At 40.1% G+C, this 25,069-nt stretch overlaps 1 non-coding gene across 1 annotated transcript; it reads right to left on the bottom strand.

Annotated features, from left to right (window-relative positions):
* Positions 1-2,702: 2,702 nt before the first annotated feature.
* LOC141610031 (small nucleolar RNA R71) lies at positions 2,703-2,809 on the bottom strand. Its single transcript, XR_012527926.1, has one exon. It is a non-coding gene; the product is annotated as a small nucleolar RNA R71 (small nucleolar RNA).
* Positions 2,810-25,069: the final 22,260 nt, after the last annotated feature.

Here is a 25,069-nt window from a genome sequence, read left to right on the forward strand (position 1 = left end):
TCAGCATTATGCATAATATAATGAACTGTGAGTGCTTATGTGTTATGTGATCATATGTCCTTCCGTGTCATTTCAAACTTTCAAAAACACCTTTTTGCGCCGTTATAATGGCCGTTTCAAACTCGGTCTTTCGCCGACCGTTGGAACCTTTTTAGACCGTCGTAATGACGATTTTAAAACCCGGTTTTTTTACAACCATTTCAACACGCTTTTCTAGGCCATCATAATGACGATTTTTGATGCGACCATAATTGGCGCATATTTAGCCCCCGAATTACCATTGTTTCTATGCTTTTTAGTGCCTATTTGGGTCATTTCTTATCTTTAGATCTTTGTTTTGCATATTCTTTGAGATTTTGATCCCTTGGTAGGAAAGGAGTAAGAATCTTGCATTTTCATGGCAAAACAAGGCTAAATTGATCATATTCAATGACCAAGCATCAAGGAGAGACAAGACTAGAAGGCCTTTGTACATAGCATAGTAGAAGAGCATTGTTGAGAAAAGGATCCTTGAGTCCCCAAGAAAATCCCCAAGGAATTCATGAAGAAAAGGGAAGAAAAAGAAGAAGGAAAGCTGCTGAGCTACAATCCGAACGGATTGTAGAGAATCCGTCCGTCCTCGCCAGTCCGAGCGTCCTCACCAGGAATCCGCTCGGATTGCCCATGCCCAGTCCGTGCGTCTTGTTCCTTGATCCGCTCGGATTGTCCATCCCAGATCCGGCCGTCCCGACTCCCGGCCCGCACGGATCACAAAGACAAAGTAGCTTTCGTTCTTCAAGCTACGAAATGAAGAAGCCCTTCTCTCGGACAATCCGGAGGCTCCTTGCTCAACTTAAAAAGTGTAATTACTAGTTTAGCCCTTAGTTAACCCTAATGCATCCTCCCTAATTCTCACTATAAATACCCCATTAGTCTAATTAGAGGGGCATGTTCATCTTATCAATAATTAGTATAGTTAATATCAATCAAATCTCTCTTCAATATTGTAATCAAATATTAATCAAGTTTTAATCCAAGTTTTAGTTCCTTAATCTCTCTCTTGTTCTTACTTTATTTTGGGTAATTAAAGATTATTTGGGTTATTATTGGGAGATTGACAACCTCTCAATCTAGGATTCAAGTACTTCTATTATTCTTGCTTTATTATTGGAATCATTAGTAGGTATAATCTCTTAATCCCTTTTTAATTATTGCTAATTACTTTCATTTATTCATCATGTTTCATTATGTTAGTATGATTGACAACCTTTCTAGCATGATCAATATGATAATGAGTGAGTAGTCTCTTAGCTAGGGTTTAATGGGTGATTAGGGAAACCAACATGGGGAATGATTCATGCTTAAATTAATATGCTTTCATATCTTATTTGCTTGCTTGTTTTGATCTTAATGCATGCACATGTTATATTTGATGAAATGCTAAGCCTATGAATCCTTGCATTTACTATCATCTTCTATCCTTTCAACTTGACTTGTAAGACATAACCCAACTCGAGTCTTGTTAGACCATGCATGTGTTAAGTAGGGAAGATTAAGTCGACTTGTAGGTGTTGTACAATCCAAGAGATTCGGCTCCGGGACCCAAACTTTCCTAGGATTGTAAGATATAACCCAACTCAATCCATCACAACAATAATTGCTTGCTTATAATTTGAGAACATGTTTGTATGATCATATCCCATGATTCCCCTATGAACCCATGACACCCTAGTGCTTTTAATCAATTGTTTACACCCTTATTTCATTTACCTTGATAGTTTATTTTCATTGCTATTTTAGTTTAGTAACCTTCTACATCAACCCAATTTGTGACACCCCTAGACACCGCTAGTTACAATAGAATCTTCATTTCAATACCCGTCCCTTGGGATCCGACCTTTACTTGCCTCTTTACTAATTGTAGAGTTGTTTGTGAAGTATAAATTGTGTTTTGTATCGACCATTGACCAACGACCACATATGCTTAATTGTGAACACCAAATGGCTCCGATCAAAAATGGCGCCGTTGTCGGGGACGGTGTTTAATTGATTTAAGATTTCTTTTATTGTTTTTAGTTGTGTCTTTTTCACCTTGGGAAGTAAAACTCCTCAAGGTTTGTTCTAATTGTTTTCGAGTTGTTTGATATTTTTGCATGTCTAGAAGGTTACAAAGAGATTTGTTACCTTTTGACCGTGAAATCGAAAGAACCTTGACGAATAATAGGAGACTTGTTAGGAGGAATTTGGGAGGTGTTGGTGAAGTTGTTCAACCCACTAGTGAGTTTGTCAATCCTTTCGCAATAGAAGGAGAAGAGAACCCATTAAACAATACCACACAAAATCCACCTACAATGCCTAAATTCTCGTCTCACTCTATACCCACCGAGGAGGATCTACCAAACGGTACTCCTACCCCACAACATCTTACCGGAAACTTTATTGCCAAGTCCGCCTTCATCCAACTAGTTGAGAGGAGCCAATTCGGGGGAATGCCTAGTGAGGACCCTCGTTCTCATATGGAAACATTTTGTGATTATTGTGAAGCTATCTCTCAAACGGGCGTGACTCAAGACCAAATAAGATGGGTCTTATTTCCTTTTTCGTTAATCGGCACCGCAAAGCAATGGTTGAAGGGCCTTGATAAGGCCACCCTTGGAATAGATTCTTGGAAGAAGCTAGCTCCAGCTTTCTACCAAAAATTCTACCCACCGGAAAAGACCAATATGCTAAGAGCTCAAATTACGGGTTTTAAGCAAAGGGATGAAGAATCTTTGTATGAAGCTTGGGAGCGGTTCAAAGGTATTTGTCGCTCATGTCCTCACCATGGACTTAGCGAATGGTTTTTAGTGCAACAATTTTGGAATGGTTTATATGAAGATTCAAGGAACATTCTCAATATGGGATCAAATGGAATGTTCACCGAAGTTGATGACAATCAAACATGGAACAAGATTGAGGAAATGGCGGTCCATAATTCGCAATATAGTAGGCCTCGCAAGGCTACTAGAGGAAAGTATGAAGTGGACACCGTTACTCAATTGGGTGCTCAACTTAGTGCTCACATTGACACAATCAACTTGAAGTTTGAACAAGCTATGGCTAGACTTGAGGAAAGCTCAAAATCATCAAAGCACCATGTCAATGCCATGACGGCATCCTCATCAATCCCAAGCGGGATATGTGAGAATTGTGGAACCTTAGGTCATGACTCAAGTGAATGTAGGGGAACAACCGAGCAAGTCAATGCTTTCCAAGCTTACAAAAGCGGTACCCCTTATTCAAATTTTTACAATGAAAACACCAAATTCCATCCAAATCTCTCATACAAAAGCCAAAATGTCCAAAACCCTCAAACAACATACACTCCACCACCCATGAGAAATCAAAACCAAAGACCCTTTTTCAATCAAAACCAAGGTTACCAAAATCAAAATCCATACAATCACCACAATGACCAAAGTTTTGATGTCCAAAAAGCGGTCCTTCAAATGCAAAAGAATCAACAAGAATTTTTCACCCAAATGCAAAAAGATAGCCAAGCAAAAGACACCACCATCAACAACATTCTAGCTCACACCAAGATGTTGGAAACACAATTGACCCAACTAGCATCTTCGAGCTCACAAAGACCAAAGGGGCAATTACCACCTCAAGGTAATCCCCCTAGACATGAAACGGTTAGTGCCATTCACTTGAGAAGTGGTACAAGGTATGAAGCACCGAAGGAGCAAGTTGAGGATGAAGTTGTGAGAGCTAGTGAGAATGAAGTTGTGGTGCAAAGTCCCAAAGAAGGGGAATCATCAAAAGAAGAAAGTTCAAAGAAAAATGAAGATAAAGCCAAAGAAAAGGAGCCCATTGTGATTAGACTTCCTTTTCCAAGTCGTCAAGCCAAGCCTAAATTTGATGATCAACTTGGAAAGTTCATGGAAATTGTGAAGAACTTAGAAGTCTCAATTCCTTTCACGGAATTAATCAATCACGTTCCGGCCTATGCAAAGTACATGAAAGATATCCTCACAAAGAAGAAGTCGATCCGGAAACTTGAGACTATCGCCTTCACTAAGGTGAGTAGTGCCATACTTCAAGGGAGTTCACCTCCAAAGTTAAAGGATCCGGAAGCTTCTCAATACCGTGTACCATTGGCGACACAACGATCAACAAAGCCTTATGTGATCTAGGGGCTAGCGTGAGTGTCATGCCATACTCGGTAAGTAAAAGGTTGGGAATGGGAGAGCTTAAATGTACCAATATCACTCTTCAAATGGCCGATAGATCGACGAAGACACCGCTAGGGATATGGGAAGATGTCCCCGTGCGAATCGGGAAGTTTTTCATCCCGGTGGACTTTGTCATTGTTGATATGGAGGAAGATTCCAACATTCCAATCATCTTAGGAAGACCTTTCCTACACACCGCCGGTGCGGTGATTGATGTGAAGCATGGAGAGCTCACTCTAGAAGTGGGAGATGAAAGCATAACTTTTAATCTTGACAAGACCATGAGAGCTCCTCGTTTGCATGAGCCATGTTTCATGATTGATCATTATAGCCGGAAAGATGAGAAGAAGAGATCGGAACTCCAATGGAAGAAGAAAGTTGAAGATGCTCCATTCAAAGAGCAAGTGAATTGTGACAAGGAGAGCTTGCAAAGCTCATCAAAATCAACCAAGGAAGAAGATGATGGCCTCATTGGCCAAAAGAAGAATTTGGGAGAGTTGTCTCCATCCAAGCAAGAGATTTTCAATGATCAACTCAATGAAGTTTGTGGTCTTTGGGACGACGAATTTGAAGGGATCTTTAATCCCTACATTGGGCATGCCATCGATCATGATCAACAACAAGAACCACGGTCTATTGAGGACCTCTACCATAACAACGAACAAGCTTTTAATTACTTCTTCGAGGTGTTGAGCAACATCAACAACACCTTGAACATGCCTCCTTGACATCTCATCAAGAATGAGAGTTTGGTGGAGTCCTCCCTAAACCACCATTTGTAAATATTTCTAACTCCCTAACTTACATTTAATTTTTGCATTGCATTTTTGTCATTTTTGGATTTATTTTTACTTTGATCAAAATTATTGTCATGAAAAGAGAGAAGTGAGGGAGGGACTAATGATTTTAATTAATGTGTAGTGATTTACCTTAGTGTGGGGATGGGAATTGCCTAGGCTATTCATGCCTTAGTAGTGCCCCCACAATGAAGAACACAAGATTTGAAAGAAAGAAAGAAAGAATGATAAGGGAATGCGTTGGTGCACGGATGGAACTGAATCCGTGTACACAAGGACCAATCCGAGCGGATTCCCGAGAATCCGCCCGTCTACGAGAGGATCCGAGCGTCTGTGAGAAGACGCCCGTCTTGGGCTGAGCTGAAAACTGCAAAATTCTTGATCGTTGAAGAATCCGAGCGGATTCACGGAAAGACGCCCGTCTCACGAGAATCCGTCCGTCTTGTGGACAATCCGCCCGTCTTGCGGTGAAGAAAAACAAAGAAAAATCTCTGGACAAGAATCCGTCCGTCTCAAGTGAAATCCGCCCGTCTTGTCTCGGCGAGAATCCGAACGGATTCCCAGAATCCGCCCGTCTCTAGGCGGGATTTTTGAAAATTTGAAGTCAAGAATCCGAGCGGATTGCGCCTAATCCGCACGGATTGTCCCTGCGTCCTAACATTGTCGAGTTCTTTAAATACCCACCCCACCTTCATTCATTCATTCATTCACTCATAAACACTACCCATACCACCAAAACCCTCATCCTCCCCATCTCAAAAACAAAAACCCTCAACAAAACTCACCAAAATCAAATCAAACCATCTTTCAAATAACAAATCAATCACTCCATCTTCATTAATAATCAAAACCAAGACCAAAATCTTCACCTTTGAATTGATTTTTGTTCTCATAAAGGCAAAGCCTTTCACTTTCAAAATCGATTTGGGCATTCTACAAATTGAAGATTTTTGATCTTTTTCTTGGTTAGCTCATCAAATGGCAAGAACAAAGGGAGCAACAAAAGCAAAGGCAAAGGCAACAAAGGCACCAAAGACTACAACTCTCTCTCAAAGGCAAAAAGCTCTACAAATGAAGAAAGCTTTGGCAATGGTGGTATCAACACCAAACTTGGAAGTGCAACAAACTCAACAAATTTCTATGGAAGCATCACCCTCTACTCCGGTAATTAATCAACTCTTGCATTACCCGGAGGTAACATTCATTTCCGACTCCCATAGAAATACATTTGTCAAGTTTGCTATGAAACAAATTCAATCCACAAAATTCATATGCCAAGATGCTTTAGAGAAGTTGGGTATTCTTGAACAAATGAGAGTCTTTTTCAATGCCATGGGTTTAAAGAAATTGTTTGAAATAGAAGAAGTAACATACCCCTCCCTTGTCTTGGAATTCTTAAGTTCCTTGAAAGTGACAAAAGTTGAGAATAGGGAAAATATTGAGTTTCGTCTAGCTAACACTAGTAGACGCATTTCCTTTCCGGAATTGGGTGCAATTTTGGGTCTTAGCGATGAACATAAATTCTATAAGCAATATGGGAAGTATGATCCCGAGCCTCTTTGGGAGGCAATCTCCGGGAAGAAATTTGAAGATTTTAAAGCTTGTCGTGCTCTTTTGGTCCATCATCCGGGCATAAGAATATGGCACAAAGTTGTGGGAAATACCATAATTGCTAGAAAAGACACCAATCATTTCACGGGACTCGATTTTATTCTCCTTGAATCAACTTTGAATATTGGAAGAATTCACACCAAGCCTTACAATTCTTTGAGGCTATTGGTTGATAGATGGCTCCATATAGATAGTGGGAAGAAGGGTCAAACCGTAATTGTTAATGGCGGCCTTGTCACGGTCCTAGCCAAGCACTTTGATCCTAATTTCAATAAGGATAGCAAGTACAAGGCTAAGGATGGTGGCCATCTCATTGATATGTCCACCTTGATTAACAAGTTTAAGTGGGTTGTTCACAATTCCCTTGATACCAAGTATGGGTGGCTTACAAGTGAGGCTCGATCATTCACTTTACCCGCAAAGATTTGCCGTCTTAGTGTCCACCGGACCAACTATTTACTTCCCCTATCCGAAGAAGCCGAATACATCATTCAACAACAAAAGGGTAATCATGAAACCCCCTCCTCTTCCATTGTTATACCACCTTACCCCTATGATTATGAAGAGTTCAAACCACAAGGAGTTGAAATTGGGAAAGACTATGTAACTCTTCTAATGCAAGCCATGCACAAGCAAGCTCATGAAGATCGGAAGAATGCTTATTTAGCTCAATATCCTCCCCTCCTACATTTAGCTAGGCAAGGACTCCTTGATCCATCTTGTCCTTTGCCTAGTTGGGCGGATAGAGAAGCCTTGTTTCCGGGTGCATCTAGGGACGTGGTGGAAGACAATGAGGTTGTTGGAAATGATGAGGAGATTGATGATAATATTGAGGAAGAAGCAAGTGGAGATGAAGAAAGAGATGGTGAAGATGGTGAAGAAAATGATGAGGAAGATGATGATGAAGAAAGCAAAGAAGAAAGTGCCAAGGAAAGTGGCAATGTGACCACTTCTCATGAGGGAAGTGGTGATGATAGTAGCATGATGGAAGACTAGCCTTGGAGATTCCTACTCTCCCACGGTTTGTCTATATCTCTTTGTATTTTATTTTCATTTTGATCATTGTTGGTTTAGTCCTAGCAACATCAAAGGACTCACACCTCGGTTCCTTTGAGGTGTTCTTTATTGTTCCCACTTTTGTAAAATCCAAAATGACAATCTAGTCTCATGCATAGCATTGTATGTGCATGAACTCCCCCATGCCTTGACATTAGCAATAGTGTCTTGCTTGGTTTGGGGAAGTTAATGCATACGCAACGGGAGGTAATTTAAATTATCCTCTCCGTCATAACAAAAACCATGCATCATGTAGTATAGCTTAGTGTAGAATTGCACTTAGCATAGAAATCATGCATCATTCTTTGCATAATTTCCATCATTTTGGCCATTGAGGACAATGCCCATATTAGTGTGGGGATGGGAATTCTAACTCTTAACTTTTATTCAAAAACCATAAAAATTGAAAATTTTCAAAAATCATAAAAATTTGAAAAATTGAAAAAAACCAAAAACAAGTTCATTTCCTTTGTATATATTGTCTTGTATATATTATGTTTGTTTCATCCTTGTTCACTTTGATTGACTACGCCACATCCGAGACATGAGGATATTGAAGACCGCATGGTATGATCTTTCCAATCTCCTTTTTCCTCTTTATGTTAATGACTATGTGGCTTTATTTTGATTGATGCGGTAAAACAATGTGAACTTAGGACTTGCATTTAGTTTATATGTCATATTAGTTGGTAGAATCATTTGCATTAGGATGTGTATATGTTAGTTACATCATGGCATGTAGTTTGCATGTTAGAAAAATTTTGCGAAACCGTCTACTTGGGAAGCTTGACAAGTGTATATAGGCCCTAGTAGATGCTTTTTATTCTTAAGACTTTGCTTGTTAGAATGCTTGTAAAACACCCTAGGATGTGTCATGCTAGTATCCTTTGACCCATGGTTTAAGGCCTAGTCAAGAGTACCTTGTGGTGTGATAACTCCTTGGCTACCGTTTATTCCAAGGTGACCCTTGAAACCATGCATACTTCTATCATTCATCCATATTCTACCATACATTTTTGTCATCAAAGGGAATGGGCACAAAAAGAAATCAATTTGAGTTCAAAGAAATGAAAAGTGAAAGAAAGTTTGCAAAAATGCATCAAAAGAAAAGAGGAGCAAAAATAGAACTCCTAAAGCTTCAAAAATAAGGCACCCTCGTTACTAATTGGGGTGACTTTGAAAATGTTCAAAAAGAAAATGCAAAAAGTTGTCAAGTATTGAAATGCCAAAAATCAAAAAGAAATGGCAAGAAAGTGTTCTCAAAAAGTCAAATGCCAAAGAAATTTGGGGGGGAAAACAAAAACAAAAGCAAACTCCCAAAAGTGAAACTCAAATATCTATCGATCCCTTTATCCATCGTATCCATTTTTGTGCATGGTAGAGAGGGGACGACCCTTCTTCTTGTCTAGGCAAGAGGGGGAATTCCGCGATCCTCCAGTGTTTCTAACACCATAGGGAGTCTATTCTTGACAAAAGCATTTAACGATTGAGGACAAAGGTACCCTAGCTTGACACAACTTGGAGGTGATTTATTGGTATCCTTCTAGGCTTAGTAGTTTGAACAAATTGCATCTATGAAGGATTGTGTACCCTTGAATTGCTTCCCTTGTAGATAATTTCCGCCACTTAGATGAGGAAAGTGGCTATTATTTTTGTAGATGCATCCATTATGTGATTTTGTGTGCTTAATGTTTGGATGTGTCGCCATTTTGGCAAGACCCACCTTGCCTTGCAAGAAGGCATCCTACCTCATGGTTGTCTTGTTGTGAGTTGAAGGGGCGGAGTGAGACCCGCTAATTGTCTCATATCGGCTATTATTATTAGGTTAGGTTAGTATTGGTCCTAGTCTTTGTCACCTCTTTACTCGGGACGAGCAAAGGTTCGGTTTGGGGATATTTGATGCGACCATAATTGGCGCATATTTAGCCCCCGAATTACCATTGTTTCTATGCTTTTTAGTGCCTATTTGGGTCATTTCTTATCTTTAGATCTTTGTTTTGCATATTCTTTGAGATTTTGATCCCTTGGTAGGAAAGGAGTAAGAATCTTGCATTTTCATGGCAAAACAAGGCTAAATTGATCATATTCAATGACCAAGCATCAAGGAGAGACAAGACTAGAAGGCCTTTGTACATAGCATAGTAGAAGAGCATTGTTGAGAAAAGGATCCTTGAGTCCCCAAGAAAATCCCCAAGGAATTCATGAAGAAAAGGGAAGAAAAAGAAGAAGGAAAGCTGCTGAGCTACAATCCGAACGGATTGTAGAGAATCCGTCCGTCCTCGCCAGTCCGAGCGTCCTCACCAGGAATCCGCTCGGATTGCCCATGCCCAGTCCGTGCGTCTTGTTCCTTGATCCGCTCGGATTGTCCATCCCAGATCCGGCCGTCCCGACTCCCAGTCGCACGGATCACAGCACAGCGCAGTTTCGTTCTTCAAGCTACGAAATGAAGAAGCCCTTCTCTCGGACAATCCCGGAGGCTCCTTGCTCAACTTAAAAAGTGTAATTACTAGTTTAGCCCTTAGTTAACCCTAATGCATCCTCCCTAATTCTCACTATAAATACCCCATTAGTCTAATTAGAGGGGCATGTTCATCTTATCAATAATTAGTATAGTTAATATCAATCAAATCTCTCTTCAATATTGTAATCAAATATTAATCAAGTTTTAATCCAAGTTTTAGTTCCTTAATCTCTCTCTTGTTCTTACTTTATTTTGGGTAATTAAAGATTATTTGGGTTATTATTGGGAGATTGACAACCTCTCAATCTAGGATTCAAGTACTTCTATTATTCTTGCTTTATTATTGGAATCATTAGTAGGTATAATCTCTTAATCCCTTTTTAATTATTGCTAATTACTTTCATTTATTCATCATGTTTCATTATGTTAGTATGATTGACAACCTTTCTAGCATGATCAATATGATAATGAGTGAGTAGTCTCTTAGCTAGGGTTTAATGGGTGATTAGGGGAAACCAACATGGGGAATGATTCATGCTTAAATTAATATGCTTTCATATCTTATTTGCTTGCTTGTTTTGATCTTAATGCATGCACATGTTATATTTGATGAAATGCTAAGCCTATGAATCCTTGCATTTACTATCATCTTCTATCCTTTCAACTTGACTTGTAAGACATAACCCAACTCGAGTCTTGTTAGACCATGCATGTGTTAAGTAGGGAAGATTAAGTCGACTTGTAGGTGTTGTACAATCCAAGAGATTCGGCTCCGGGACCCAAACTTTCCTAGGATTGTAAGATATAACCCAACTCAATCCATCACAACAATAATTGCTTGCTTATAATTTGAGAACATGTTTGTATGATCATATCCCATGATTCCCCTATGAACCCATGACACCCTAGTGCTTTTAATCAATTGTTTACACCCTTATTTCATTTACCTTGATAGTTTATTTTCATTGCTATTTTAGTTTAGTAACCTTCTACATCAACCCAATTTGTGACACCCCTAGACACCGCTAGTTACAATAGAATCTTCATTTCAATACCCGTCCCTTGGGATCCGACCTTTACTTGCCTCTTTACTAATTGTAGAGTTGTTTGTGAAGTATAAATTGTGTTTTGTATCGACCATTGACCAACGACCACATATGCTTAATTGTGAACACCAAATGGCTCCGATCAATTTTAAAACCCGGTTTCCAACAACTATTTCAACACGCCTTTCTAGGCCATCGTAATGACGATTTTCAAATCCTGTTTTCTACAACCATTTCAACACGTCTTTCTAGGCCGTCGTAATGACGATTTTCAAATCCGGTTTTCTACAACCATTTCAACACGCCTTTCTAGGCCGTCGTAATGACGATTTTCAAATCCGATTTTCTACAACCATTTCAACACACCTTTCTAGGCCGTCGTAATGACGATTTTCAAACCCGGTTTTTCACAACCGTTTCAAACCTCGGTCTTTCGTCGACCGTTGCACTTCTTTTTATGCCGTCGTAATGACGATTTTCAAACTTGGTTTTTCACAACCGTTTCAAACCTCGGTCTTTCGCCAACCGTTGCACACCTTTTTATGCTGTCGTAATGACGATTTTATAACTCGGTTTTTCACAATCGTTTTAAACCTCGGTCTTTCGTCGACCGTTGCACACCTTTTCATACCGTCGTAATGATGATTTCAAACCTTGGTTTTCATAAACCATTTCAAAATACCCTTTTGCGTCGTCATAATGGCCGTTTCAAACCTCGGTCCCTAGTCGACCGTTGCGTTCTCAAAGCGCCCTTTTACGCCGTCGTAATGACGAGTTCTACCCTCGAAATTTTCAAAATTCGAAATCAATTTTCAAACAAAAAACGCCTTTCAAACCGTCGTAATGACGATTTCAACCCGTGAAACTTTCCAAATTTCAAATCTCGTTTTCGAAATCAAATTTAGCTTTTCTAAGCCGTCGTAATGACAATTTCAATTCTCACACTTTTCGATTTGCATACCGTCTTTCAAAGGTTAAAACGGTTTTCTAACCCGTCGAAATGACGAATTCAATCCACATAATTTCCAATTTCAAATCATTGAAAACAATTTAAACTGTTTCCAAATTTCCAATCAAAACTTAATCTTTGAAAACAAATTTAACTGTATTCAGATTTCAAGTCCAATTTCAAATCATTTGAAAACAAATTAACTGTTTTCAAACTTCAAATCCAATTTCAAATCATTTGAAAACAAATTAACTGTTTCATATTTCAAATCCAATTTCAAATTATTTGAAAACCAATTTAACCGTTTTCAAATTTCAAATTCAATTTCAAATCTTTAAAAACAAATCTAACTGTTTTCAAATTTCAAATCCAACTTCAAACCCTTTGAAAACTAATTTAACCGTTTTCAAATTTCAAATCAAATCTTTGAAAACAAATTTAACCGTTTTCAAATTTCAATCCGAAATCAAATCTTTGAAAACAAATTTAACCGTTTTCAAATTTCAAATCAAAATCAAATATTTGAAAACAGATTTAACCGTTTTCAAATTTTCAACCCAATTTCAAATTCTTTGAAAACAAATTTAATCGTTTTCATGGCCATTGTGATGACAATTCCAAATTCTTCAAGTCTCGATTTTCAAATCCGTGATTCCGAATTTTAAAAACCGTCTTCGGAAACAATACATTGTTTTTAGAGCCGCCGCAAACTCAAACTCAAACCGTCTTTTGAAAACAAACTTAAGACAACTCTTCAACTGATCGACTTTCGAAGATCCTTACTCTTCGGAAGCCGTCCATAAAACGACAAATGAACCTTTTTGAAAATTTCTATTTTCGAAAATTTCAGTCCACCTTTCCAATTCAGCCTCGATACGATTAGAGTCCAGTCGATTTCAAGTGAAGCCGTCTAGATAATGTCGAATCTCCGCCGAAGTTAGTACCTACCTTCTGGTCTAGGTTGTGTCGCTTAATTGTCGAGACATCTTCAATGTCGTTAGCAGAGTCAAAACATCTCGTGTATTAAACTCGTCTTTTCCCTACATTACGGGTCAAAGGTCAAGTTTGTGTACATGTCTCGTCCAACGGCGTCACTCCATCGACAAGCATCAAAATCTCGTCAGAAGTCGTCTGTCTAGGCATCACTATGCCAAAGTCGACACTCGATTCTAAGTTCAATGTCATGCACCAAGAGTTCAAATACAAAAGGTCATTCACGATCTTTAATGATCTCATAACCTAGTCACACCGTCGCGTCTTCACGACAAAACTGCCTTTTGTACATATGTGTCGTACTTGCCTTTGTTTGTGCAATCCCTTGCCAAGACAAGTTATAATGCCTATCGTTATGTCAATAGAAATCCCTTGGGTGCCATCAATCATCAACAAGAAACTCAATAAGACGATCAATCTGTATCCGCCATGACTTCTGCCGAAACCAACAACATGGTCCTTCGACTCCTAGCTACCGTGGAAGACTTGAGCACTCGTCTCTCCCAAGTTGAGGACAAAATGATAACTGGGAATTTTCCCTCTTCTGATATTGAGCAAAGGGTTAAGCTCCTTGAAAGCCGGCTACTTGTCAACAACAAAATCAACCCTAGTTGGGAGGCTACCAAAACCACTGAAGCCAATCCCCTGGGAACTCCTCCAACCAAAACCAGACGACCTCATAGGTCCTTCCCTGATTTGGGCATGCCTTACGCCGCAGCCGTGGAAAGGCTAATCTCCCAAGGAAAGCTCAAACCAATCGGTCCAACTCCAGACCCTCTACCAAACAAGCGAGGTCGTAGATGGGACGGAAAACTATTTTGTCAATATCACCAAGGACGCGGACATGACACTGAAATATGTCTCCCCTTAAAAGGCGCCATCCTTGATATGATCGAAAAGGGCGAGTTACCATTACCTCCCTCAGCAAACGACAAGAACAACCATCCTGAAAACCCTATCGGACACAATCAGGAATCCTCTCTAGACTGCTCTCACCTCATCTCCCCTGACGATGAGAAAATTCATGCAATTAATGAGGATGACATACAAAGCAGTCTAATGATGCTCTCTGTCTAATGATGCTCTCCGTCTCCATCAACAACATATTCTCAAAGCTGCAAGTTGCTATCGATGACTTGAACACTCGAGTAGCTAATTTGGAGAAAAAGTTGGGTAATACCGAAAATGAACTTGGCCACGAAGGAGAAAACAAACCCTTGGTTCACCAACCAACAGCTGTTGAAAATGAGGAGTCATCTAATAGTTCGCACACCCATGAACCCACCAACAAAGAACATGAAATTGCCTCACCAAAACCCTCTTTAAAATGTCAAGCAACATCCCCAAAACTTTCCATTAACAATAACCAAATCCCGTTTCCGCCCAGGATTGACAAAAACAAAACTCACAAAAACGTCCTAAAAAACACCAATATGGGAACCATTGGAAAACATCAAAGGGTATTCACAGATTTTGGAATAACATATGGCACCGCTCTGGAGATACTTGCTTCAGAAGGAATGCTCCAACCCATTGGTCCGACTCCGGACCCATCAGAACTCAGGAGAACCCGATTCTTGGATGGTAATGCCTATTGCCAATATCATCAAGGCAAGGGCCATGGCACCGAAGCCTGCTCCAAACTTAAGCATGTCATTCAAGATATGATCGAGGCTGGCAAAATCATAATTGCACCTCTTAGTCAAGACAATCCTCCTGGATGTCTCAAGTCAAACAGAAAGGTTCAGCATTCTCGAAGGACATTCACCAAACTCAACACAACCTATGCCGCAGCTCTTCAAAAGCTCATGGTTGGAGGGAAACTACAACCAATTGGGCCCACTCCGGACCCGTCTGAATGCAGGAAAACCCGTTTCTGGGACGACAATGCCTATTGCCAATATCATCAGGGAAAAGGTCATGACACTGAACCGTGATTCAAACTGAAACATGCTATTCAAAATATGATCGACAACCATGAACTGGTAGCTTCATCCCTAGGCCAACCAAGTGATGAAAACAACCCTCATGAACATCTCATTCTGCAAGGAGATGAAAGCCTCATGGGCTATTGTCCTCGTATCATTCCCAACAACGAGAGTGAAGTGCTCAAGTGGGTCAATGCCCAAAACCAGACATTCAAGCCGCTGGATGCTGCGAAAAAGACATTCGAGGAGGAAAATGATGATTAGGAGTTCGTATCTACGATTGAGTCTGAGTCCGAGTCCGAGTCTTAGGCTTTCTCATAGCTATCCTAGTATCTGTTCTTTTATTCCTAAGTGATAAACTGGGGGCTGTCCCGATGAGTCACATGTATTCATCAAGTCTGTGCTAACATCTTATTTATCTAAATAAAAGCACGATTTTCAACTATCATATATTCTCCACTTTACCATTTCCCGTTAACGAGAATTGATTTAAAACAAAAAACATGTTCCAATTCAATATGAGTTCACTCAAGTGATGTTCCGTACCAAGTAAACAGAGGACTCGAAACTCCGTGTCCATTTTCTTTACCTATTCCATGTCTGGCAATAGAAACCTTCCATTAGCACCCGATCTAGAACGAGCTTCTATCAAAGGGATTCTACGACGAACCTAGATAACAAACCAGAACATCTCCTTGTTCATGATCAATGACGGAAGGCAAGCCCATTCCTCACAAAAATATCCAAACACAGAGAATCGACCTCTCACCACTGGGAACATCCCCGCTGGCACCTTCACCATCCTCGAACGAAGGACAACAAAGAACCAATAGGTCCAACCCAAAACAAATGCGAAGGCCAAAACAAATGCGAAAGCCAAAACAAATGCGAAAACCAAAGCCAATGCGAAAGCCAAGGCTAAAGCCAAAACAAAAAACAAAGTCCAAAAGCCATTTACTCAGGGTCAAAGCAAAAGGCCAAAATCAAAGGCCCAAACCAATATCCATTCACCCGAAGCCAAAGCGAAAGGCCAAAATCAAAGGCCCAAGCCAATAGTCATTCACTCGAAGCCAAAGCAAAAGGCCAAAATCAAAGGCTCAAGCCAATAGCCATTCATTCGAAGCCAAAGCAAAAGGCCAAAATCAAAGGCCCAAGCCAATAGCCATTCACCCAAAGCCAAAGCGAAAGGCCAAAATCAAAGGCCCAAGCCAATCGCTAATTCACTCAAGGCCAAAGCCAAAGTCAAGGTCAAAGCAAAAACCAAAGTCAATTCACTCAAAGCAAAAGCCAAAGCCAAGGGCTACTCACCCAACGTCAAGGCCAAGACCCAAGCCAAAATCAAAACAAAACAAGATTGAAACCCTTTTCTCAAAAAGGCCAAAATCCAAAGAAATAATCCAACACACAAAATCCTGGACAAATGAGTACAAAATACCAAGTCCAGGACTAACAAGTCCAAAGCCCAGGACCAACGAATCCAACACACCAAATCCCGGACCGACAAGTCCAAAACACCAAACAAGTCAGTCCAAAACACCAAGTCCAGGACCAACAAGTCCAAAGCCCATGACCAACGTTTCTTCCCTCCAAACTCCGAGACCAACAAGTACAAAACGCAAAAAATACCAAAACCTGATGTTAAAGAGCTAAAATGATAGCTCAAGACTCGTCAAATAACAACAAACCCAACCTTTCTTCACCCTTAAGTCCTTCCAGAGACTGTTACAGGGAGACCTATCAAGGATCTTGGGGATTCCCCTCAAGATCATAACCAAAACTGCTTCACCCCTAAATCCTTCCAGAGACTACTAGAGGGAGACCTACCTAGGATCCTGGGGATTCCTCTCAAGGTCATAACCAACACTGCTTCACCCCTAAGTCCTTCTAAAGACTAGTATAGGTAGAACTATCTAGGCTTCTGAGGATTTCTCTCAAGCTCGTAATATCACACCTTAACCTTTAAGGTCCAGACATGGGAATCTGATCCCACACTATTTACTAACCATTTCGTGCTCAGCCCACATCAAGCCTGAGACCCCATTCTGCACCACATTGTAGGCTGTAACCCATCGGCCTAAACACCACAAAATACAAACTCCAGATTTTTATCTGTCAAACAAACTTATTATTACAAGGCTCCACATTCCATAATGTCGAAGCTATTTTCACCCTGACCCAAATACGGAGTCTTCAAAAAACATTGCTCCCTGGAATGGGACATGCACATTTCATTCTTAAAGACCACTTTTTAGTGTGCTCACGTAACGAGAAACCTTTTCACAAATCACGCCTCTTCGATTCATGATCAAGAGGGATTTCTATCCAATCAACCTTCGAGTCACCAAACGGAATTCACCGTCGTGACCCTCAGCTCCAGATTATTATCTGTCAAAAGAACCTATTATTACCAAGCTCCACATTCCATAATGTCGAAACCATTTTCACCCTGACCCAGATACAGAGTCCTCGAATACTTTGCTACCGAGAACGGGACATACCCAATCTACCCTTAGGGTCCACTTTTTAGTGTGCTCACATGATAAGGAACATTTTTCACAAATTACACCTCTTCGATTCATGATCAAAGAGGAATTCTCTCAAATCAATTTTTCAAGTAACCAAACGGAATTTACCGTCGTGACCCTCACACTTTAAGGTCCTAACAACTCGCTTAGGCACACATTCAGAACTACGCTCTGGTTTGATTTCACACCATGTGAATACGTAGGCAGTCCTTCAAAGACAATACCATACCCCTCAAAATCACTTTAAGGTCCTAACAACTCGCTTAGGCACACACATGCAGAACTACGATCTGGTTTGATTTCGCATACACGCGAATACGTAGGCAGTCCTATTACTAGGGCACAACCACACCCCCACACACATTCAATTTTCACACCTTCAATTTGCAACCCATTGCACACACACGCAGAACTACGATCTGGTTTGATTTCGCAAACACGCGAATACGTAGGCAGTCCTATTACAAGGGCACAACCGCATACTCCTTTCACAACATTTCCAATTTTCAATCCTCAATAACCAGCTCAGAACTACGATCTGGTTTGATTTCGCAAACACGCGAATACGTAGGCAGTCCCCCAACAAGGACACAATCGCACACCCGTTTCAATCTCAACCATCAACATCAATCCTCAAAAGCAGCCCACCCAGCGGCAAAAATTAATATTATACCTCTTTACTGGGGGCTTCTTCCTTAAGACGTCGCTCATTCCTTGTTTTGTCAAAATCCCACCTTCTCACTCTGGGGGCTTCTCTTTCGAGACGCCACCCGTCCTTTATCCTCAAACATCTTTTGAGTCTCAACTACAGTCCAAAATAAAATGCCCGTAGACTAGTGCTCGGTTCGGATGATGATGAGGTCTTGATTCCGCTCTCCGAATCATCATGCCTCTAGGAAGTATCTCAAACGAGCAAATGGTGGCAAAGATGTCTGGAGAAGATAATCAATTCGTATTCCTCAGCCGAGCGGACCTTCTACCTCGGGGATCTGATGCGCGTTGTCGCCCTTTCTTGGCTAAGGAGTTGCACACAGATAAGCAAATTCTGTCAGAGTCACCCCCGTGTCGTGTCGATACTGACTTTGTATCACGTTCACGACCGTTTACTTGTCAGTCTGGCAGTATGCGTCCGTGTGAGTCAATGTCACAACGGTCACGTGTCTCCAATCTATGAAATCACAGATCTACGAGTAACAAGACTCGCCTTTAAGCTTCACAACATTCAAAACTTCTATCTCCCTTCGCGTGAGATATACATGCTAGTTGCTTACATGCTAACTGCTCACATGCTTATGTGCTTACGTGTTTATATGCTTACGTGCTAGTTGCTTATATGCTAACTGCTCACATGCTTATGTGCATACATGCTTATATGCTTTCATTCAACGTGCTTGTCTATGCGACTGCGTATTTGTGTGGTCACTAACCATGCAGTTAATCTTGAGAAGACAAACTCACTCCAACTGAGTACCGGGCTCTTCCCAACAAACATCGACCCATCAAGTCCAAGGGTTTTAACCCCGTCGATCACATGGCATACGCTACCTCCCAATGAGCGGCAACGTATATCCTCGGCGAGTCCTGAGAAGTTTCTAACTCCCCAGCGAGTGCCGATTTTCAAATGGAAGTCACACAGGTCTTTCAAAGATCCTTGCAACATCGTTCATGATCCCGACGCAACGCTCTCCCTAAATTGTTTTCCAGAGAGCCTTGCTAAGATGATTTATCCCCACGGAGTTCATTTAGGACCCTCATCAAGTTGAAGTTCTCCGCTGCCTAGCCGAACCTATCAACGTCAACCTGGTTGGAAGTCATTACTAGAAAATATCTTGAAATAAGCCCGATGTTTCATGCTCTTTCCCACAGTCGATCATTCGACATTCAACATGGCTGGCGAGCCTCAAAACGCATCACCTTCAACTTGGCTGGCGAGCCTCAAAACGCACCTTCAACATAATTGGCGAGCCTTTGCACGTACACAAGAAGAAATTAAAGGACATATCCCGAAGATGCCTCAGGTATGACTCCTTCCTATGGCTGGCGAGCCTCAAAATGCACCACCTTCAACACTGGCTGGCGAGCCTTTGCGCGCAAAAGATTCAAGGACGTATCCCGAAGATGCCTCAGGTATGACTCCTTATGGCTGGCGAGCCTTTATACGTAGTCTAATGGACTTTAAACGACCCGAATAGGAAGTCGACAGACTCTAAAATGTTCTCGACGGCAGGTCCTTTACTCGAATGCCCGAGTCGCCTCGACGTCGCCCTTCCCGATGACATGTCCTTGGTTCAAACCCTTTTGAGTCGCCTCAACGCCACAATGGTCTTCAGGTTGTAATCTTCGATTGAACTTGAGGCCATACTTTGACTTTCGCCCTGTCCAAGCCTCAGTCAAAGTGGGGGCTCTGTACATACCCAGTATCTGCACCTTCCAAAAACCACCCGATGATGATCGGACTGTAACGTGTTTTTGATATGCGTGCGTGGATTGGGTATACATGAGACGGTTTAATGCACTACTCGGATATGAAAAATGATTTTAAAAGTTTTCTAACTTCATTTGCATTAAAATAACACTATTTATAGTTAAAACCGTCTTCGGATCCAAAACCGACTCAGAAACCCGCAAATCGAGTCAACCTGAGTCAACCCAAATCTAGAATGTCAAAAATAATGCCATCAATGTCTTTATCATGTCATTTCCATTAAAATAACCCTAATTAGAGTCAAAACCGACACTGAGCCAAAAACCGATTCAGAAACCCGCAACTCGAGTCAACCTGAGTCAAACCGAGTCAAACCAAATCTCGAATGTCGAAAATAATGCCATGAATGTCTTTATAATGTCATTTCCATTAAAATGACCCTAATTAGAGTCAAAATCGACACCGAGCCAAAAACCGACTCGAAATTAAAATCCCGACTCACACGGGTCAAACCCGAGTCAAAGACACAAAATACCTACCCCAAATATCACCCAAGAGGTATCTTACATGGCTAAGCAACCATCAAAGACCACAAATCGCAACCAACAAAACATTGGTTAGAACAAATGGAAAATCCAAATTTGCGAAAAGGACAAGACACCCATTTGTATCAACGTTCGTGACCAAACTGCCGTCTTTTGCATTTCTTCAATCGTTTATTTTGCTTATCCTAGTGTTGTAGTTGCTCTTTTAATTAATGGTTATGTTATCTCTATGTATGGCTTTGTAGTGCTAGATCTAGAGCAGAAGTGTCTGGTGCTACCTAGTCGAGTAGCTTACTTTGTATTGTTACCAATAATGTAAGTTATTCACCTTCTGTCAAAAAAAAAAAAAACAAAGTAGCTCGCGCCTAAAGCAGGTGTCTGCTTAGCCTCTAAGCAAACTCAACCGACCTACCTCCCCACATGTCTCTATAAATACCACCCTTCACACAACATATTCCTCACGCGAGAGTCCGCCCCTTCCTTCTCCCTTAAACTTCTAGACCCGACTTCCTAAGTCACAAAATCGATATGTGTTTACGACCTACCGATCGTAAACACAAGCCTTACACATTTTGTTTGGTACCGTCACCGTGCATTCGACCGACCCATTTGACCAACTCAATTCATCAATCAACATGTTTTAATTAACATATTTTCAACTCATTTTCAAAACAAAATCGTTTTTTAAGGCACCTTTTTAAACTTCTTTGATCGCGATTAGTCACAACGAGAAAACCGTCTCTAAAGTCGTCTACCACGCAAACATCAATACACGTAAGTTTGAGGGTGTAAATATCTCATTTATTTCATGTCTTTACTGTTTTTATGAGTTTATATGCATGAACAATGCATAACACGATCCAAATATAGGGTAGACGAGCCAAAACCGAGTTTTGGCCCAAAACAGAAGCCCTTTGCTATGCAAAAAAATCATTTTTATGACAACCTTTTTAGCCATAAATTATAATCACCCTTGGTTCCATATACCATGACGGTTTAATCCGTGACTCGGTGATATTAATTGGTTAATTACATTTTAAAGAAAATTCTTATCTTTTATTTACCATTTTAATTCATTTTTATGATAAACATATTTTGACCATTACAAAAATCATCCTTGGTTCTTTATACCATGACGGTTTATTCCGTGACTCGATGATATTATTGGTTAATTACAAATTAAAGGGTATTTTAACCCCATTTTATTTAATTCGCCATTTTTCTCATTTATTTACATTTGTAAACATATTAGTCATAATTCATAATCATCCTTGGTTCTTTATACCATGTCGGTTTAATCCGAGCACGATAATTAACTTGACTAATTACAAAGAAATGAACTTAACATAATTAGTTCAAATCAAACATTTTACATTTTTATTTGTAAACTATGCTTTTCAAACTTGCAAAGCCGAAAACGAATATTACTAACATAATAGTAATTATTTCGAGTCATGCAAATCATACTTGCAAATCATTCATTACAAAAACCGTTTTAAACAATCTTTTTAACAACCAGGAGGCACCTCTTGGCTCGGCTCATGGCTCGCGCCCCAAGGCAGCTCCTGTTTTCATATTTTAAAACCTGGGCAGAGCCCTTCCCTCGCCAATAGGATCGCGCCCCAATGGGGCTGCCAGGTGTTGTTCTGTCCCATTTTCGTACTTGTCTAGGACAATCCCGATTACGGTTTATCCGAATACGTGACGAATCAGATTGACGAGTTTGCATTTTATACTTTGTCTTTTAAACACACTTTTTCAAATAAATGGATCGTGTTAAGCATCATAACCTGAATTTGGTAAATGGATGTTTAATTTTCGTTTTCACTTGCAAATCAATCTAAATCCAACTTTGACATCAATTTCATGCTACGTGGATAAACAAACCGACTTAGCAAACTTTCATATGTTAGGTTAAACGTTTGGATGCACATTCATGCATTTACACCGTTTTATCAACTTTTGCACTTAAACAACCACGATCGATCAGTAGAGGCCGCTAAAGCGGGCGGGATTGGGTGTCCGATTAAAGGGCTTCCCAATACGTACCCTCACCCCTTACTCAGAACCTTTGGATAGTGGATGGCCTTATCTAGGGCGTACGAGAGTCATTTTAGGCATAGAATGCTAAAAGGGGGACGAGTCCTTATCTTTAGTACCTATGTCAAACACCGCTTTTTTGCCTTGGTTGACCTAGGTATAAAGTGGATTCGAACGGGTTCCAGGCATCCCATAAATGCTTGGTGGCGACTCCGAACATCTCTGCATCGTTTTGAGACCTTTGCCGAGAAGAAACCGACCGATCTAAAGCGATCCGGTTGAAAGCATTTCTACGCCACCGAGCGTGGCTTTCAAAAGACCGCTGCATGTCCACAGATTGGCTTGGCGTGCATGTGAGCCCACGTCCACAGACGACAACATCCCTCCAAACATTGTCGTGGTAAATGTACGTATCTTCTTAATAATTACTTGTATCGTTTAATAATTTATGTATATACGACAGGGTGATCTAATTTAGCTTATTTTTGTGTGGTTTATATATAACAGTCTCCTTTACAGTCAGACGATAAACAATGCGCATTTTTCGTTTGTCGGTCCATGTTAGAGATTGTCCGCGGTAATTATTACACCTTTAATTCTAAGGTTAGTTTGTTTTAATAAATATTACAGCATTACGTAACTTGCTTGGGTTTAATTCTGTATATTTCCATTTATTCTATATATCTTGATTTCCAGCAGTTTCCACTAAAAATCGATCAACCAGTGTCGAACTACACAAGGGAAGATATCAACGATGTTAGAGATCGGTGTGCAATGTATTTTATTTCACTTCTTCAGCAGCCTGATCCTTAGTTCGCTCATTATGTATGTATGTGTGTATATATATAGAACCAAAGGTATTGAGTTTTGATCGCCCCAATCGTATTATTTTGATGCTGGGTTGAATTGATCATTATGTGTATTATTTCTATGCTGGATTGAATTGATCATTCTGTGTATTATTTTGATGCTGGATTGAATTTTTGCAGTACAGTACGCAGCTGCTGAATATACTATTGATATTCAGCAGCTGCTGGCACCTGCTAAAATCAGATTTTTTTAAAAAAAAAAATATATACAACAAAACAATAACGGGTAACCCGAAAACCGTTGTTGTTGTTGTTGTTTGTTGTTAATGTAGACTGACAATGGTTTTTCTAAATACCAAACCGTTGACAATATTTCCCTCCAATGCTATTTGCCGCCAAAAAAAAAGAAAACGAAACAGAACCGTTGTCAGATGTACTGAATTGACAATGATTTAGTACAAAAACCGTTGTCAGGTTTTTCCCTCCATTCGAGTATGATAACGAAAGTCAACTGTTGTCAAATGAATTATTTAACAACGGTTGCGATCCGTTGTCAAACTTTCTCTAATATGTAGGAAGATAACAAATAAAAACCGTTGTTAACTATGAAAATTAACAACGATTTTGCTACACTAGAACCGTTTCCAATATCAGGTTAGGAAACGGATAAGGAACCATTCTTAAAGTTTAACAACGGTTTTCTTACTGTAAAACCATTGTTAGCATAATAATTGACAACGGATGTCAACCGTTGTATTGCATATTTACTACGGTATTTGCAACCATTGTCAAAATTTGATAACGGTTCTGTGTTTTAAAAACCGTTATCAATATTTAACAACCGGTAGCTTTAATAACGGGTCCGCTTTTTTTATTTAAAACAGTATTGATCATATTTAACCGTTGTTAGAGTACTTAATTGGCGTAGTGTATGAAACATAATTAATCATGATAATAAACAATCTAAAAAGTACCAATTATACAAATCAATCATTATATCATGTAAATCACATCAATTGGCATAAACACAAGTAAAAGAGAAACACTTAGTTACATTTTAAAGCAAATAATCCTAAAGATCCTCATCGACGAAGTAGATGTCTTCTCCAGGTGCAACCTCCACGCCTTCATGAGTCACCACACGTGCCAAAGGGAAAACAATCCCAATTAAAACACTAATTGGTATAAAAACTACAAAAACAACGCGTAGAAAACGAAACTTACGAAAAAGATAGATAGATCCAAGGAGTAGGATCGATCTAGGCTTGAAAATCAACAAAGAGAGGAGGAACAAGAGGCGCACGAAACTCTAGGGAGGAGGAAATCTCGCGCGGCTCAAAGGGAGGAGGAGGAGGAAGAGATTAGATTTAGGGTTTTGTGGAAATATGAGAAAAGAAAAGTTAGGGTTTGGTTTCCTTTATTATTTATAGAAGAACTCATGGGTTTATTCCAAGGTTAAGCCCAAAACTCACCCATCTTCACTACAATCACACGTGAAACCCATAGGCAAAGCGGGTTTTCATCGAATTTCGAGCTAGATGAGATGATAAAATAAAAGAAAGATATTTTCTCGAAAAATAAAATACGAAATATGGGAAAATGAATAAAAGAAATATTAAACGGAAATTAGGGGTGTTACACCCGTAGTAACTACCAAAACCTTAGCTCTTAGGATGGAATCAAGAGAT

This window comes from Silene latifolia, chromosome 10, assembly GCF_048544455.1.
Source record: "Silene latifolia isolate original U9 population chromosome 10, ASM4854445v1, whole genome shotgun sequence".
Classification (NCBI taxonomy): Eukaryota; Viridiplantae; Streptophyta; class Magnoliopsida; order Caryophyllales; family Caryophyllaceae; genus Silene; species Silene latifolia.